The sequence below is a fragment of the Ovis aries genome, chromosome 7, assembly GCF_016772045.2.
Source record: "Ovis aries strain OAR_USU_Benz2616 breed Rambouillet chromosome 7, ARS-UI_Ramb_v3.0, whole genome shotgun sequence".
NCBI lineage: Eukaryota > Metazoa > Chordata > Mammalia > Artiodactyla > Bovidae > Ovis > Ovis aries.
Genome location: NC_056060.1, coordinates 43,123,229 through 43,140,127, shown reverse-complemented (window position 1 = coordinate 43,140,127; position 16,899 = coordinate 43,123,229). Strand labels below are relative to the sequence as shown.

At 40.3% G+C, this 16,899-nt stretch overlaps 1 protein-coding gene across 1 annotated transcript in view; it reads left to right on the top strand.

The window, feature by feature from the left end:
• The window catches only part of NID2 (nidogen 2), an 83,011-nt gene that overhangs the window by 43,046 nt on the left and 23,066 nt on the right, over positions 1–16,899 (top strand). The gene's annotated exons all lie outside the window — the stretch shown is intronic.

Below are 16,899 nucleotides of genomic sequence, written 5' to 3'. Positions count from 1 at the left end.
GATGGCAACAATTTTTTAAATGTCATTTTGAGTAAGAGTGCATATTGCTGTAAATAATGTAGTGATATTTATCCAAATATAATGTTGTTTGGATAAATTTATTATTCTGTTAAAAAGGGTAAAAGTGGATGAGTAGAAAAATCCCTACTACAACTACTGTGCTTGAGTGGAGTAGGGCTAAAATGGGAGTAGGGACTTCTGTTGCTGAGGGAAGTCACGAACAGAGGCCAAATAGGGCAGATTTTCTAGTTGCAGCCAACGCAAGTCCTATTAGAGGTAGGTTTGAGTAAGTGATTTAGGTTAAGCATCAAGACTTGTTGTATGTCTCATGGGTTTAAGTTAAATAGAAATTATACTACTGATATAATCCAATGTCTCCAGTGTGATTATATAAAATTGTTTGAAGAGCAGCTATATTTGCGTCTGCCTATCCGTATCATCACCTGATAAGAAGGAAAGATATAATTCTGACTTCTTTTCACCCAGTGAAAAGTTGTGAAAGATTGTTTTCAGTGACAAGAATTAGTATTGTGATAAGAAAAAGTAGTATTTAAATATCATATTGAAAATTCCTTAACTGATCATGTGAGAAGTAATTCTACTAGAACAAATATTATTGAGAAATAGTCTAATTTGAAGCTAAGTGATGATTTAAGGGTTCAGATTGAGATAATTATCTCTTGACATATACGAATAAATATTGTTGGAATTAAGCTGGTGATAGAAGCATAGTTGTTTTTACGTAGGATGGATATATATTACTTTTGTAGATGTTGGCGTTTGTTATTATAATTGATACAGTTAGTATAAATATGTAGTGTGAAAGAAGTAAATAAGTTTAGTTTATTTGTAGTTGCACCAATTTTTTGGTTCCTAAGACCAATGGGATAACTACTATCCAGTTTGAAAAAGCCATGCTGTTATATGGGGTAGCATGAATTAGCAGTTCTTGCATACTTTTTTGGTAAATAAGAAGGTTTAGTCTCCTGTTACTAAATTCACAATCTAATGTTTTTTTAAAAAAAACTATATTTATAGTATAAGAACCCTAAAATGATTCAAGGGTTTAATGATAGGAGTAAGAAAGGTAAAATGTGAGAGGTTATGAGGCATTTTCTTGTGCAAATGATGGTTTAATATTACCGGTATGTTATATTTGCCTCATTGTGTTACAATTAATATGTGTAGGAAGATAAGGCAGTAATTATTGTACTGTGGTAATTCCTATTAAGATAATCGTGATATTTGATCATGAGAAGGATGATACTACCACAAGTAGTTCTCCAGTTAGAATGATAGTTGGTGGTTAGAGCTAGGTTTGTTAAACTTGCTAGTAGTCATCATGTATTAATGGGAGGAATGTTTGAAGACCTCATGCTAGAATTATTGTTTGGCTGTGAATTCTTTCATAATTTTAATTGTCTAGGCAGAATAATGTGGATGATGTGAGGTTGTGGCCAGTTATTAGATTCGTGGCTCCTATATAACCTTTAAGGTGTTAAGTGAAAGAGGAGAGTGAAAAAGCTGGCTTAAAACTCAGCATTCAAAAAACGAAGATCATGGCATCCAGTCCCACACTTCATGGCAAATAGATGGGGAAACAGTGGAAACAGTGAAAGACTATTTTTTGGGGCTCCAAAATCACTGCAGATGGTGACTGCAGCCATGAAGTTAAAAGATGCTTGCTCCTTGGAAGAAAAGCTATGACCCTGGACAGCATATTAAAAAGCAGAGACATTACTTTGCCAACAAAGGTCCATCTAGTCAAAGCTATGGATTTTCTAGTAGTCATGTATGGATGTGAGAGTTGGACTATAAAGAAACCTGAGCAGCAAAGAATTGATGCTTTTGAATTGTGGTGTTGGAGAAGACTTTTGAGACTCCCTTGGCCTGCAAGGAGATCCAACCAGTCAATACTAAAGAAAATCAGTCCTGAATATTCATTGGAAGGATGATGCTGAAGCTGAAACTCCAATACTTTGGCCACCTGATGGGAAGAACTGACTTACTGGAAAAACTGCTGATGCTGGGAAAGTTTGAAGGCAGGAGGAGAAGGAGATGACAGAGGATGAGGTGGTTGGATGGCATCACTGACATGACATGAGTTTGAGTAAGCTCTGGGAGTTGGTGATGGACAGGGAAGCCTGGTGTGCTGCAGTCCATTGGATCACAAAAAGTCGGACATGACTGAGCCACTGAACTGAACAAGTGCTATGTGACTGACAAGAATACGCAATCAGTGCCTTCAGGTCTGTTTGGCGTAAACAAATTGAACTAGTTATGGTTATTCCTCCTAAGGAGAGTAAGAAAAAGGGGTATGTTATAAAACCTGCTAGTGTGTTTAGAATTGTTGTGATTCACAATATACCACAGCCTCAGAATCTTACTGGTTCAGCTGCTAGGACTATGGATCCTTCAACGGGGGCTTCTGCCTGCGCTCTAGGTAATCAAAGGTGAAGGCTGGAGAGGAGTATTTTTACTGTAAAGGCTAACATACATGCTATTCCTGTGAAAATGTTGAATCAGGAGTTGGGTGCTGCTAGTGTTCAGTATTGAAGTATTAGAAAATTTAGTGAGCCTGTGACAGTTTTTGTTTGTTTTGGCCATGCAGTGCAGCATGCAGAATCCTAGGCAGGATCTTTAGTTCCCTTACGCCCCTTGCAGTAGAAGCTTGGAGGCTTAACCCCTGGACTTCCAGGAGGTCCCAAACCTGAGATGATCTGAATATATACTAGTGCTGCTAAGAGAAGAACAACTCCTACTAGGGTATAAAATGAGAAGGTTCTGCTTCAAGATGTTCTGTTTGATTACCCCATTGGGTAATGATAATAAGTGTTGAAATTACTGTTGCTTCAAATAAAATATACAATGAGATTAATTCTGTGGCTGTGAATTTTATAATTAGGAACATTTCTAATATAATTAGTATGGTAAATATTGTTTCAAACTGATGATTCTTTCAGTAGGCGAAATTGGTTAGCTATTAATGTTAATCATGAGTCATATTGTTAAAAATTAATAATGATGCTGATTAAGGAGTTAGAGAAAAAGATTAGTGAGAAGTTAAGGCTACTGTCATTAAATTAAGATGAAAAAGCTTATAGACTAATTAATAAGCTATGGACTGTGATATTGAGATTATGTTCTTTGATAGTCATGTTTGTGGTATTAGTATAATTGTAGGAATAATTTTTTGTTTAGTGTTTGTCACTTTACTTTTTTTTTTTTTACTTTTTACTTTTATTTTTTAATACCAAAAACATTTTGTATCGGGGTATAGCCAATTAATGACGTGATAGTTTCAGATGAACAGTGAAGGGACTTAGCTAAACATATACATGTATACATTCTCCTTCAAACCCACCCCCCATCCAGGCTGCCACATAACATTGAGCAGAGTTCCATGTGCTGTACAATAGATTTTTGTTAGTTATCCATTTTAAATATAGCAGTCTGTACATGACTTTCCCAAAGTCCTTAACTGTCCCTTCCCCCCAGCACCCATGAGTTGGTTTTCTAAGTCTATGAGTCTCTTTCTGTTTTGTAAGTTCATTTGTATCATTTCTTTTTAGATTCCACATATAAGGGATGTCATGTGACATTCTCTGTCTGACTGACTTCACTCAGTATGACACTCTCCAGGTCCATCCATGTTGTTGCAGACAGCCTTATTTCATTCTTTATAATGTCTGAGAAATATTCCATTGTATATGATATACACCACATCTTCTTTATCCTTTCCTTTGTCAGTGGACATTTAAGTTGTTTCCGTGTTTTGACCATTATGAACAGTGCTGCAATGAACACTGGGGTGTATGTATCTCTTTTAAATGTGTCTCCAACATTAAACCACAAAGTTCTGTCAATTCTCTCATCGTGGTAGCTCTATTTTAAGTTTTTTTAAGGAACCTGCATACTTACTGTTCTTCATCGTGGCTGTACCAGTTTACATTCTCACCAACAGTGCAGGAGGGTTCCCTTCTCTCCACACCCTCTCCAGCGTTTATTGTTTGTGCATTTTTTGATGATATCCATTCTGACCGGTGTGAGGTGATATCTCATTGTAGTTTTGACTTGCGTTTCTCTAATAACTAGTGATTTTGAACATCTTTGCATGTGCCTATTGGCCATCTGTATGTTCTCTTTAGAGAAATATCTATTCAGGTCCTCTGCCCATTTTTTGAATGGGTTGTTTGTTTTGATGCTATTAAGTGGCATAAGCTGTTTGTAAATTTTGGAGACTAATCCCTTATCAGTCACATCATTTGTAAATATTTTCTCCCTATCTGTGGGTTTTGTATTTGTTTTGTTTATTGTTTCCTTTGCTGTGCAAAAGCTTGTGAGTTTAAGTAGGTCCCATTTGTTTATTTTTGCTTTTATTTCCATTATTCTGGGAGGTGGATTAAAAAAGATTTTGCTGTGATTTATGTCAGAGAGTGTTCTGCCTGTGTTTTCCTCTGAGAGTTTTATTGTGTCTGTTCTAACATTTAGGTCTTTAATCCATTTTGAGCTTATTTTTGTGCATGCAGTTAAGGAATGATCTAATTTCATTGTTTTACATGTGGCTGTCTAGTTTTCCCAGCACCACTTGTTGAAGAGACTGTCTTTCCAACATTGTGTAGCCTTGCCTACTTTGTCATAGATTAACTGACTGTAGGTGCATGGACTTATTTCTGGGTTTTATATCCTGTTCCATTGGTCTATATTTCTATTTTTGTGCCAGTACCATACTGTTTTGATGACTGTAGCTTTGTAGTATAGTCTGAAGTCCAAGAGCCTGATTCCTCCAGTTCCATTTTTCTTTTTCAAGATGCTTTGGCTCTTTGGGGTCTTTTGTGTCTCCATACAGATTTTGAGATTTTTTTTTGTTCTAGTTCTGTGAAAAATGCCATTGGTAATTTGATTGTGTTGCATCTGTAGATTGCCTTGGATAGTATAGTCATTTTGGGAATATTGATTCTCCCAATCCATGAATATGGTGTATCTTTCCATCTGTTTATGTTTTCTTTGATTTCTTTCATCAGCATCTTATACTTTTTGGAGTACAGGTCTTTTATCTCCTTAAGTAGGTTTATTCGTAGGTATTTTATTTGTTTCGATGGAATGATAAATGGAATTGCTTCTTGAATTTCTCTTTCTAATCTTTCATTGTTAGTGTAGAGAAATGCAACAGATTTCTGTGTATTAATTTTGTGACCTGCAACTTTACCAAATTTGTTGATGAACTCTAGTAGTTTTATGGTAATGTCTTTAGGATCTTCTATGTATAGTATCATGTCATCTGCAAACAGTGACAATTTAACATCTTTTCCAATTTGGATTCCCTTTACTTCTTCTCTGCTGTAGCTAGGACTTCCAAAACTATGTTGAATAAAAATGGTGAGCGTGGACATCCTTGTCTTGTTCCTGATTTTAGAGGGAATGCTTTTAGCTTTTCACCATTGAATATGGTGCTAGTCGTGGGTTTGTCATATATGGCCTTTATTATGTTGAGGTATGTACCCTCTATGCCCACTTTGTGGAGAGTATTTTTCGTAAATTGGTGCTGAATTTTGTCAAAAGCCTTTCCTGCATCTATTGAGATGATCATATGGTTTTTATTCTTCAATTTGTGGAGTATGGTGTATCACATTGATTGCTTTGTGGATGTTGAAAAATCCTTGCAACCCTGGGATGAATCCTACTTGATCATGGTGTATGATCTTTTTAATGTATTGTTGGATACGGATTGCTAGTATTTTGTTGAGAATTTTTGCATCTATGTTCATTAGTGATATTGGCCTGTAATTTTCTTTCTTTTTTTTGTGTGTGTGGTATCTTTGTCTGGTTTTGGTATCAGATGGTGGCCTCATGAAATGAATTGGTAAGTGTTCCTTCCTCTGCAACTTTTTGGAATAGTTTCAGAAGGAGAGGTTTTAACTCTTCTCTAAATGTTTGATAAAATTTGCCTGTGAAGCCATCAGTCCTGGACTTTTGTTTCTTGGGAGGTTTTTAATCACAGTTTCAATTTTAGTGCTTGTGATTGGTTTGTTCGTATTTTCTGTTTCTCCCTGGTTCGTTTACGGAGATTGTACCTTTCTAAGAAATTGTGCATTTCTTCCAGTAATTCCAATAAAAATACCATTTTATTGGTATAAGTTCATAGTAGTCTTATGATTCTTTGTATTTCTGTGGAGTCAGTTGTAACATCTTTTCTATTTCTAATTTTACTGATTTGAGTCCTTTCCCTTTTTTACCTTGATGAGTCTGGCTAATGGTTTATCAGTCTTGTTTATCTTCTCAAAGAACCAGCTTTTAGTTTCATCGATCTTTGCAGTTGTGTTCTTTGTCTCTATTTCATTTATTTCCGCTTTGATCTTTATGATTTCTTTCCTTCAACTAACTTTAGGTTTAGTTTGTTCTTTCTCTAATTGTATTAGGTGTAAGGTTAGGTTGTTTATTTGAGATTTTTCTTGTTTCTTGAGGTAAGACTGTATTGCTATAAACTTCCCTCATAGGACTGCTTTTGCTGCTTTCCTTTTCATTTGTCTGTAGGTATTTTTTAATTTATTCTTTGATTTCTTCAGTTATCTAATGGTTGTTTAGTCACATGTTACTTAGCCACTACATGTTTGTGTTTCTTAGAGTTTTTTTCCTTGTAGTTTATTTCTAATCTCATAGCATTGTGATTAGAAAAGATGCTTGATATTATTTCAATTTTCTTAAATTTACCAAGGCTCATCTTGTAGCCCAGCATGTGGTCACGTGTGGGCTACACATGACTGTGTGCACTTGAGAAAAATGTGTAGTTTGCTCTTTTGGATGGAATGCTCTATAAATGTCAATTATGTCCAGTTCATCTAAAATGTCATTTAAGGCCTGTGTTTCCTTATTGATTTTCTGTCTGACCTATTGATGAAGGTAGGTTATTAAAGCCCCCCAATGTTATTGTGTTACTGTTGATTTCTCCCTTTCTGTTTGTTAGTATTTGCCTAACATATTAAGGTGCTCCTATGTTGGGTGCATATATATTTATAATTGTTGTATCTTCTTCTTGGATTGAACCCTTGACCATTATGTAGTGTCTTTCTCTGTCTCTTATAACAGTCTTTGTTTTAAAGTCGATTTTGTCTGATATGAGTATTGCTACTCCAGCTTTCTTATGATTTCCATTTGTGTGAAATACCTTCTCCCATCCCCTTACTTTCAGTCTGTAAGTGTCCCTAGGTATGAAGCAGGCCTTTTGTAGACAACATACATATGGGTCTTGTTTTTGTATCCACTCAGTCAGTCAGTTGGTTGGTGCATGTCTTTTGGTTGGTACGTTAATCCATTTACATTTAAAGTAATTGTCAATATGTATGATCCTATTACTATTTTGTTAATTGCTTTGGGTTTATTTTTTGTAGTTTTCCTTCTCTTGTGTTTCCTGCCTAGAGAAGTTCCTTTAGCATTTGTTGTAAAATAGGTTTAGAGGGGTTGAATACTCTCAACTTTTGCTTGTATGGAAAGCTTTTGATTTCTCTATAAAATCTGAATGAGAGTCTTGCTGGGTAGAGCATTCTTGGTTGTAGGTTCTTCCCTTTCATCACTTGGAATATATTCTGCCATTCTCTTCTGGCTTGTAGAGTTTCTGTTGAGAAATTGGCTAATAACCTTATGTGTTTTCCCTTGTATGTTATTTGTCTTTTTTCCCTTGTTGCTTTAATAATTTAACTTTGTCTTTAATTTTTGTCAGTTTGATTGCCATATGTTTCGATGTATTCCTCATTGGATTTATCCTGGTGACTGTCTGCTTTTGGGACATGATTGACTATTTCCTTTCCCATGCTGGGGAAGTTTTCAGCTGTTATCTCTTCAAGTATTTTCTAGGGTCCTTTCTTTCTTCTCCTGGGACCCCTATAATGTGAATGTTGATGCATTTAATGTTGTCCCAGAGGTCTGTTAGGCTGCCTTCATTTCTTTTCATTCTTTTTTCTATATTCTGTTTCACAGCATTGATTTCCACCTTCTGTCTTCCAGGTCACTTATACATTCTTCTGCCTCTGTTACCCTGCTATTGATTCCTTCTAGTGTATTGTTCACCTCTGTTTCTTAGTTCTTCTAGGTCCTTGGTAAACATTTCTTGCATCTTCTCAATCTTTGCCCTCCATTCTTTTCCAAGATCATATTCACTATCATTATTCTGAATTCTTTTCCTGGAAGGTTGCCTATCTCCACTTAATTTAGTTATTTTTCTGGGAATTTATCTGTTCCTTCATCTGGGACATAATCCTATTTCTTTTCATTTTGGGTAGCTTTCTTTGATTGTGGTATTAGTTCTGGAGGCTGATGAGATTGTAGTTCTTATTTCTTCTGTCAGCCTTCTGAAGATAAGAGGCTTGTGCAGGCTTCCTGATGGGAGGGACTTGCTGGGGAAACTGGTTCTTGCTCTGGTGGGCAGGACCATACTCAGTAAAACTTTAATCCAGTTGTCTGCTGGTGGGTGGAGCTGTTCTCTCTCCCTTTTAATTGTTTGGCCCTAGATGACCCAGTCCTGGAGTCTATAGGCTTCTGTAGTAGGGCTATTGGTGACCTCCAAGAGGGCTTATGTCATGACGCAGCTCCTGGGACTGTTGCTGTCAGTGCCCCCATCCCCTCAGCAGGCTCCTGCCAACACACACCTCTGCAGGAGACCCTCAGACACTCACAGGTAGGTCTGGCTCAGTCTCCTGTGGGGTCACTGCTCCTTTCCCCTGGGTCCTATGCACACAAGATTTTGTGTGTGCCCTCCAAGAGTCTCTGTTTCCCCCAGTTCTATGGAAGCTCTGTAACCAAATCCCACTGACCTTCAAAGTCAGATTCCCTGGGGATTCCCAGTCCCTTGGCCAAATCCCCACACTGGGAAGCCTGACGTGGGTCCTAGAACCTTTACAACAGTGTGAGAACTTCTTTGGTATTATTATTCTCCAGTTAGTGAGTCACCACCTGGCAGGCATAGGATTTGATGTTATTGTAATTGTTCCCCTTCTGCCATTTTGTTGTGGCTTTTCCTTTATCCTTGGATGTGGGGTGTCTTTTTTGGTGGGTTCCAGTGTCATCCTGTCAATGATTGTTAAAAAGCTAGTTATGATTTTGGTGCTCTGGCAGGAGAAGATGAGTGCAAGAAAAGGGATCAAGAAAAGAAAGTCTGTTACTATTTCCATTATTTCCCCATCTATTTGTCATGAAGTGATGGGACCGGATACCATGATCTTCAGTTTTTAAATGCTGAGTTTTAAGCCAGCTTTTTCATTTTCCTCTTTCCCCTTCATCAAGAAGCTTTTTAGTTCTTCTTTACTTTCTGCCATAAGGGTGGTATCATTTGCATGTCTGAGGTTATTGGTATTTCTCCCAGCAATCTTGATTCCAACTTGAGCTTCATCCAGCCTGGTATTGTGCATGATGTACTATGCATAGAGGTTAAATAAGTAGGTTGACAATATATAGCCTTGATGTACTCCTTTCCCAATTTTGAACCAGTTTGTTGTTCCATGGCTGGTTTTAACTCTTGCTTCTTGACCTGCACATTGATTTCTTAGGAGGCAGGTAAGGTGGTCTGGTATTCCATCTCTTGAGGAATTTTCCATGGTTTGTTGTAATCCACACAGTCAAAGGCTTTAGCATAGTCAATGAAGCAGAGGTAGATTTTTTCTGGAATTCCCTTGCTTTTTCTGTGATCCAACAGATGTTGGCATTTTGATCTCTGGTTCCTTTGCCCTTTCTAAATACAGTTTGTAAATCTGGAAATTCTCGGCTTGCATACTGTTGAAGCCTAGCTTGAAGGATTTTGAGCATTATCTTGTTAGCATGTGAAATGAATGCAATTGTGTGGTAGTTTGAACATTCTTTGGCTTTGCGCTTCTTTGGAATGAAAACTGACCTTTTCCAGTCCTGTGGCCACTGCTGAGTTTTCCAAATTTGGGGGCTTATTGAGTGCAGCACGTTCACAGCATCATCTTTTGGGATTTGAAATAGCTCAGCTGTAATCCCATCACCTCCACTAGCTTTGTTCATAGCAATGCTTCCTAGGGCTTCCCTGATAGCTTAGTTGGTAAAGAATCCACATGCAATGCAGGAGACCCCTGGGTCAGGGTCAAATCCTGGGTCAGGAAGATCCGCTGGAGAAGGGATAGGCTACCTACTCCAGTATTCTTGGGCTTCCCTTGTGGCTCAGCTGGTAAAGAATCTGCCTGAAAGGCAGGATACCTGGGTTCGATCCCTGGGTTGGGAAGATCCTCTGGAAAAGGGAAAGGCTACCCATTTCAGTATTCTGACCTAGAGAATTCCATGGACTGTGTAGTCCATGGGGTTGCAAAGAGTTGGATAGGACTGAGTGACTTTCACTTTCTCTTCACTTCTTGCAATGCTTCCTAAGGCCCACTTGACTTCACGCTCTAGGATGTGTGGCTCTAGGTGAGTGACCACACCGTCGTGGTTGATCCAGGTCATTAAGTCCTTTTTTGTACAGTTTTTCTGTGTTTTCTTGCCACCTTTTCTGAATATCTTCTGCTTCTGTTATGTCCATACTGTTTCTGTCCTTTATTGTCCCTGTCTTTGCACTGAATGTTCTCTAGGTTATCTCTAATTTTCTGGAAGAGATCTCCAGTCCTTCCCAACCTATTGTTTTCCTCTGTTTTTTTTGCATTGTTCTCCTCTGTTTTTTTGCATTGTTCACTTAAGAAGGCTTTCTTATTTCTCCTTGCTATTCTTTGGAACTCTGCATTCAGATGAGTATATCTTTTCTCTTTTAACTTTTTTTAAGGCCTCCCCAGACAAACATTTTGCCTTTTTACATTTCTTTTTCTTGGGGATGGTTTTGATCACTGCCTCCTGTACAGTGTTATAAAGCTCTGTCCATAGTTCTTCAGGCACTCTATCAGATCTAATCCCTTGAATCTATTTGTCACTTCCACTGTATAATTATTAAGGGATTTGATTTAGGACATACCTGAGTGGTCTAGTGGTTTCCCCTTCTTTCTTCAATTTAAGTCTGAATTTTGCAATAAAGAGTTCATGATCTGAGCCACAGTGAGCTCCTGGTCTTATTTTTGCTGACTTTTGTGGGTGTGCGCGGTGGTGAAAGTATAGTCTGATGCTATAAAGAACAATATTGCATAGGAACTTGGAATGTTAGGCTCATGAATCAAGGTAAATTGGAAGTTGTCAAACAGGAGATCGCAAGTGTGAAAACATCGACACTCTAGCAATCAGTGAACTAAAATGGATGGGAATGGGTGAATTTAATTCAGATGACCATTATATCTACTTCTGTGGGCAAGACTCCCTTAGAAGAAATGGAGTAGTATAGAGCTTTTCCAACTTCGACTGCAAAGAATATAATAATCTGATTTTGGTATTGACCATCTGGTGATGTCCATATGTAGAGTTATCTCTTGTGTTGTTGGAAGAGGGGGTTTGCTATGATCAGTACGTTCTCTTGGCAAAACACTATTAGCCTTTGCCCTGTTCATTTTATACTCCAAGGCCAAATTTGCCTGTTACTCCAGGTATCTCTTGACTTCCTACTTTGTATTCCAGTTCCCTATGATGAAAAGGGTGTCTTTTTTTTTTGGTGTAAATTCTAGAAGGTCTTGTAGGTCTTCAGAGAACCGTTCAACTTCAGCTTCTTCAGCATTAGTGATTGGGACACAGACTTGGATTACCGTGATGTTGAATGATTTGCCTTGAAAACAAACAGTTCATTCTGTCGTTTTTGAGATTGCACCCAAGTACTGAATTTTGGACTCTTTTGTTGACTATGGGGACTACTCCATTTCTTCTAAGGGATTCTTGCCCACAGAAGTAGATATAATGGTCATCTGAATTAAATTCACCCATTCCCATCCATTTTAGTTCACTGATTGCTAGAGTTTCGATGTTCACACTTGTGATCTCCTGTTTGACAACTTCTAATTTACCTTGATTCATGAGCCTAACATTCCAAGTTCCTATGCAATATTGTTCTTTATAGCATCAGACTATACTTTCACCACCATGCACACCCACAACTGGGCATCTTTTCTGCTTTGGCTCCGTCTCTTCATTCTTTTTGGAGCCATTTCTCTGCTCTTCTCCAGTACCATATTGGACACTTACCAACCTAGGGAGTTCATCTTTCAGTGTCGTACCTCTTTGCCTTTTTGTACCATTCATGGGATTCTCGAGGCAAGAATGCTGAAGTGATTTGCCATTTCCTTCTCCAGTGGACCCCTTTTTGTCAAAACTCTCCACCATGACCTGTCTGTCTTAGGTGGCCCTACACGGCATGGCTCACAAAGCTGTGATCCGCATGATCATATTGGTTAGTTTTCTGTGATTGTGCTTTTCATTCTGTCTGCCCTCTGATGGATGAGGATAAGAAGCTTATGGAAGCTTCCTGATGGAAGGGACTGGCTGGGGCAAAAACTGGGTCTTGCTTTGGCAAGGCCATGCTCAGTAAATCTTTAATCCAATTTTCTGCTGATGGGTGGGACTGTGTTCTCTCACTGTAGTTTGGCCTGAGGCCAATCTATGGAAAGGGTAATGGCAGCCTCCTCCAAAAGGACTTACACCAGCATGCCATGCCTCTCAGGACTGCTGCTGTCAGTGCCCCTGGCCCTGTGGCAGGCTACTGTTGACCCACGCCTCCACCAGTGACTCCCAAACACTCATAGGCGAGTCTGACTGTCTCTTGTGGAGTCACTGTTCCTTTCTCCTGGGTCCTGGTGCGCACAAGCTTTTGTTGGGCCCTCCAAGTGTCTCTGTTTCCCCAGTCCTGTGGAAATTCAGTAATCAAATCCTGCTGACCTTCAGAGTCACATTCCCTGGGGATTCTCAGTCCCTTTGTGGGATCCCCAGGTTGGGAAGTCTGTTGTGGGGCCTAGAATTTTCACAACAGTGCAAGAACTTCTTTGGTATCATCGTTCTCCAGTTTGTGGATCGCCCACCCCACCCCGCAGCTCTATAGTATGGCTAATGGCGACCTCCAGGAGGACTAATGCCACATGCTGTGCCTCCCAGGACTGCTGCTGCCAGAGCCCCTCTCCCCACAGCGGGCCACTGCTGACCCAAGCCTCCTCAGGAGACCCTCAGACATTTACGGGCAGCTCTGGCTCAGTCTCTTGGGGGGGTCACTGCTCCTTTCCCTGAGTCCCAGTGCGTGCTCTCAGTTCCTCTGGCGGGCATAATGTTTGATTTCAGGCACAGTTGGGCCCTTCCTACTGTCCTGTTGTGGCTTCTCCTTTGCCCCTGGACATGGGTCATCTTTTTCTGGTGGGTTCCAACATTTTCCTGTTGATGATTGTTCAGCAGCTAGCTGCGATTTTGGTGTTCCCTCGGGACAAGATGAGCGCTCATCCTTCTGCTCTGCCAACTTGTTCTGGGAACTTTAAGTGCATATTACTAAGGAAAGAAGCCAGTGTGAAAAAGCTTCATACTGTGTGATTCTAGACTTTCTAGAAAAGGTAAAATTGTAGGGACAGTAGATAGATCAGTGGTTGCTAGAGGCTGGGAGGGAGGGAGGGATGAATAGGTGGAGCACAGGGGAAACTGTGACACTATAATAGAGGATACGCGTCATTATACATTTGTCAAAACCTGTAGAACTGTACAGCACAGAGAGTCTACCCCAAGGTAAACTACGGATTTTAGTTAATAATAATGTGTCAATATTGATTTATCAGTTATAACAAATGTATATACTAATACATAATGGTAATAATAGAGGAAACTGTGTAAATTGGTTAGGGGGTGGCTATGGATACTCTATACTTTCTGCTCAATTTTTTGATAACCTAAAACTATTTTAAACAATAAAGTGTGTTTAAGCTTTTAAAAAAGTTCTAGGCAAGCCAGAGGATGAGCCTGGACGTCAGGGAACCCTACTGATGGGAAATGACTTTGTCAGATCAAGGGGAATATTAATTCTGAAAGCCAGTAGGCAGTTTTGTTCTTGAAGAGTAGAGGCACATGATGAGAATGAATGTTTCCCTTCAGTTCTACTGACACTTAGCAGTACTGACACTGCTGAGTCCAGAATCTGTACCTCAGACAGGTGGGCTCATAACCAGCAATTCTGTGTTTTACCACTGGAGCTGAGGCCTCCTTTACCACCTCCTTAGGCTCTCTGGGCAGGTATCACTTCAGCAGTATGATAACAGGAGATAAAGAGGACTGGGTTCTCCTGTGGAATATAGAGGTGACACGAAACAGGAATCCCGAGCTTGTTGGTGTGCTTGGTTGGTTCAGTTTTAGAAAACTTGGTTGGGGGCACAGCTGCTGAGTGTCCGAAGAAGGGATTATAATGTAGTGAATTAATAGCATGAAAATATCAGCTGACTTTATAGAAACATGTACCTCAGAAGGAAGGAAAAATCAGTTTTTGCTGATTTCTTAAGGAGAGATTTCAACAGAAACATCTAGGGAAAACGACCGTCACCTTTGAATGTCCAGTTCAGCCCTTCGCTAGGTATAGGAGTCTGATCTGTAAGAGAAGTAACTTAGTGGGAGAACTTCCTAGGCCAGAGTCCCATTCAGACTCTGGAATCATTTATGGAAAAGACAGATCTCTGGGTGTATCTTTCCTCGAGACACACCCTAAGGGAGTAGCAAAAGGTCAGAAAGCCCACAAACTGGTGGGTACCAGGTTGCTAATTTGCTTTTAGGATGACATGATTTTTTGTTTTCTACCCAGGTCTAATTATAATAATAATTAGTAGCAGTAGTAGTGGTAGTTAGTAAAGGACAGTTTTACTTGATGCCAAGCACCGTTCTAAGTACCTTTCATGAATTTAACTCATCAAATCCCCACAACAACCCTACCAGTCAAGGGACTGTTACTCCCTTTTACAGAGACAGTGGTGTAGACATGAAGTAATTTGCCTGGTCACAGCTGGAAGAGTTGAGCCGGGGCTCAAATCCAACGCCAGCCCCAGAGCCCACTCTCATCCCTCACTCATGGCTGTTCCCCGTGAACCCCACAGACTCCAGGACTACCTTGTAACATAGATCAAATTTTAAAAGAAGGAATGTGGATGTTTACCCTTTGTGTTTCAACTCTGCTCATCCATCCACCCCTATGTAAAACAGCAATACTGTTCATTCTATCCAAATAGGAGAAAAATGGGGAAGAAAGAAGGAAATTAAAAAGAAAAACACAGCCTCTTTTCTTTCCTCTCTCAGTGCCTGCAAGTATCTTAAGAGCCTTTCCCTTTTTCCAGAGGGAGCGGTGATCTGGTTGGAATGTGTATGAAACAAAACAGCAGCCCCACCTGACGTGGGAGCTCCCAGTTGGGTGTCCAGGGTTCAGGAGGCAGTCTTCCCAGGGAGCCCCTTCTCCCTAATCACCAGCCAGCTCCCTGCCTTGCCCAAGTGTTTGAGCTTCCCATGTGGCTTGGCTGGTGTTGGTGGGGTTGCAGGACAGGATCCAGGGATGCTTCCTGCCCTTGCTCCCAGTTCAGGGCTCAGCTCTCCAGTTGAGGAGCCTTTGGGCAGAGGGCCATGCATTGAAGCTGAACGGACTGTTCCTTTAAGGAAAACCAGTCTTCTCCTCTTGATTAAATGACTAAATTAGTTCCAGATCCTCTGTCAGAGAGTCAAACTGTTCAAGAGGGAGAGGGAGAAATAGAAAATGTCTTAAAAAGGATACAGCTCTTCTTTACTTACTATAATAGGAGAAAAGCTAACTAGTCACAGAGAATGAATAGACTTACAGTTTTAAAAATGGATTTTTAATATAGTGTTTTTGGAAACCAAATTCTGAGCATAGGGCCTCAGGCTCAGAAATTGGCTGATACTTGGTTTAAAGCTGTGCTGTCACTGTCTTGAAACTCTTAATAATTTTTGGACAAAGAGTTCCACAGTTTTGTTTTGCACTGGACTCAGCAAATGATGTGGCCGTCCTGTCAGTGAAGGCTATTTTAAGTCAGTATGATGCAGGTATTCACACTTTCTCCTCAATTTCAGGAGGGCTAGTATATCCTGTCCAAGTTGGCCAATCAACTTCTGGGCTGCATTTTTTTTTCCCCTCCTTTTAATGCCTCTCAGGCTGGTAAGCTCCTGACATTATGTATACCCACTAATCTCTGCTGGAATGTGCCATGGTGCAGTTTTGATGCTGGAGAGCACTGAACAAGAAGGCTAAGTCATCAGTATTTATAAACTAAAGTATCTCAAGCTCACTTCTTCTTTGGCTGGGTAGGTCAGGAATTTGGTACAAAACCTTCTCCTAAAATGGAGAGAGAATAATGGGAGGCAGTCAGGTCTTTGTTTCATGTGGGGCCTTCAGTGAAGACCTGACCCTGTTGTCAACTGCAGCATGCACTGGGGACTGACTCCGGACCTTGGTCAGTAAGATCAAGTTAACCCTGCCACCATAACCCGAATGCTATACTTCCAGACCTCCTGGCAAGAGAATCAGAGGGGAGGGCTGAGGGACGTCCAAGCATGCCTGTATGATTTGGGGAGCATGGCCTCTGCCTGACTTTTGGACCCATCCATCTCTTCTGGCTGTGTGACCTTGGTCAGGTTACTTGACCTCTCTGTGCTGCGGTAAAAAGAAGATAATACATTCCTCACAGGATGCTGCTGCTGCTGCTGCTAAGTCGCTTCAGTCGTGGCCGACTCTATGCGACCCCACAGGCGGCAGCCCACCAGGCTCCCCCGTCTCAGGGATTCTCCAGGCAAGAACACTGGAGTGGGTTGCCATTTCCTTCTCCAATGCAGGAAAGTGAAAAGTGAAAGTGAAGTCGCTCAGTCGTGATCAACTTTCGCGACCCCATGGACAGCAGCTTACCAGGCTCCTCCGTCCATGGGATTTGCCAGCAAGAGTACTGGAGTGGGGTGCCATTGCCTCACAGTATAGTCATGAGTAATTAATAGAATAGAGTAGGTAATAGTTTAGAACAATGCCTGGCACATAAG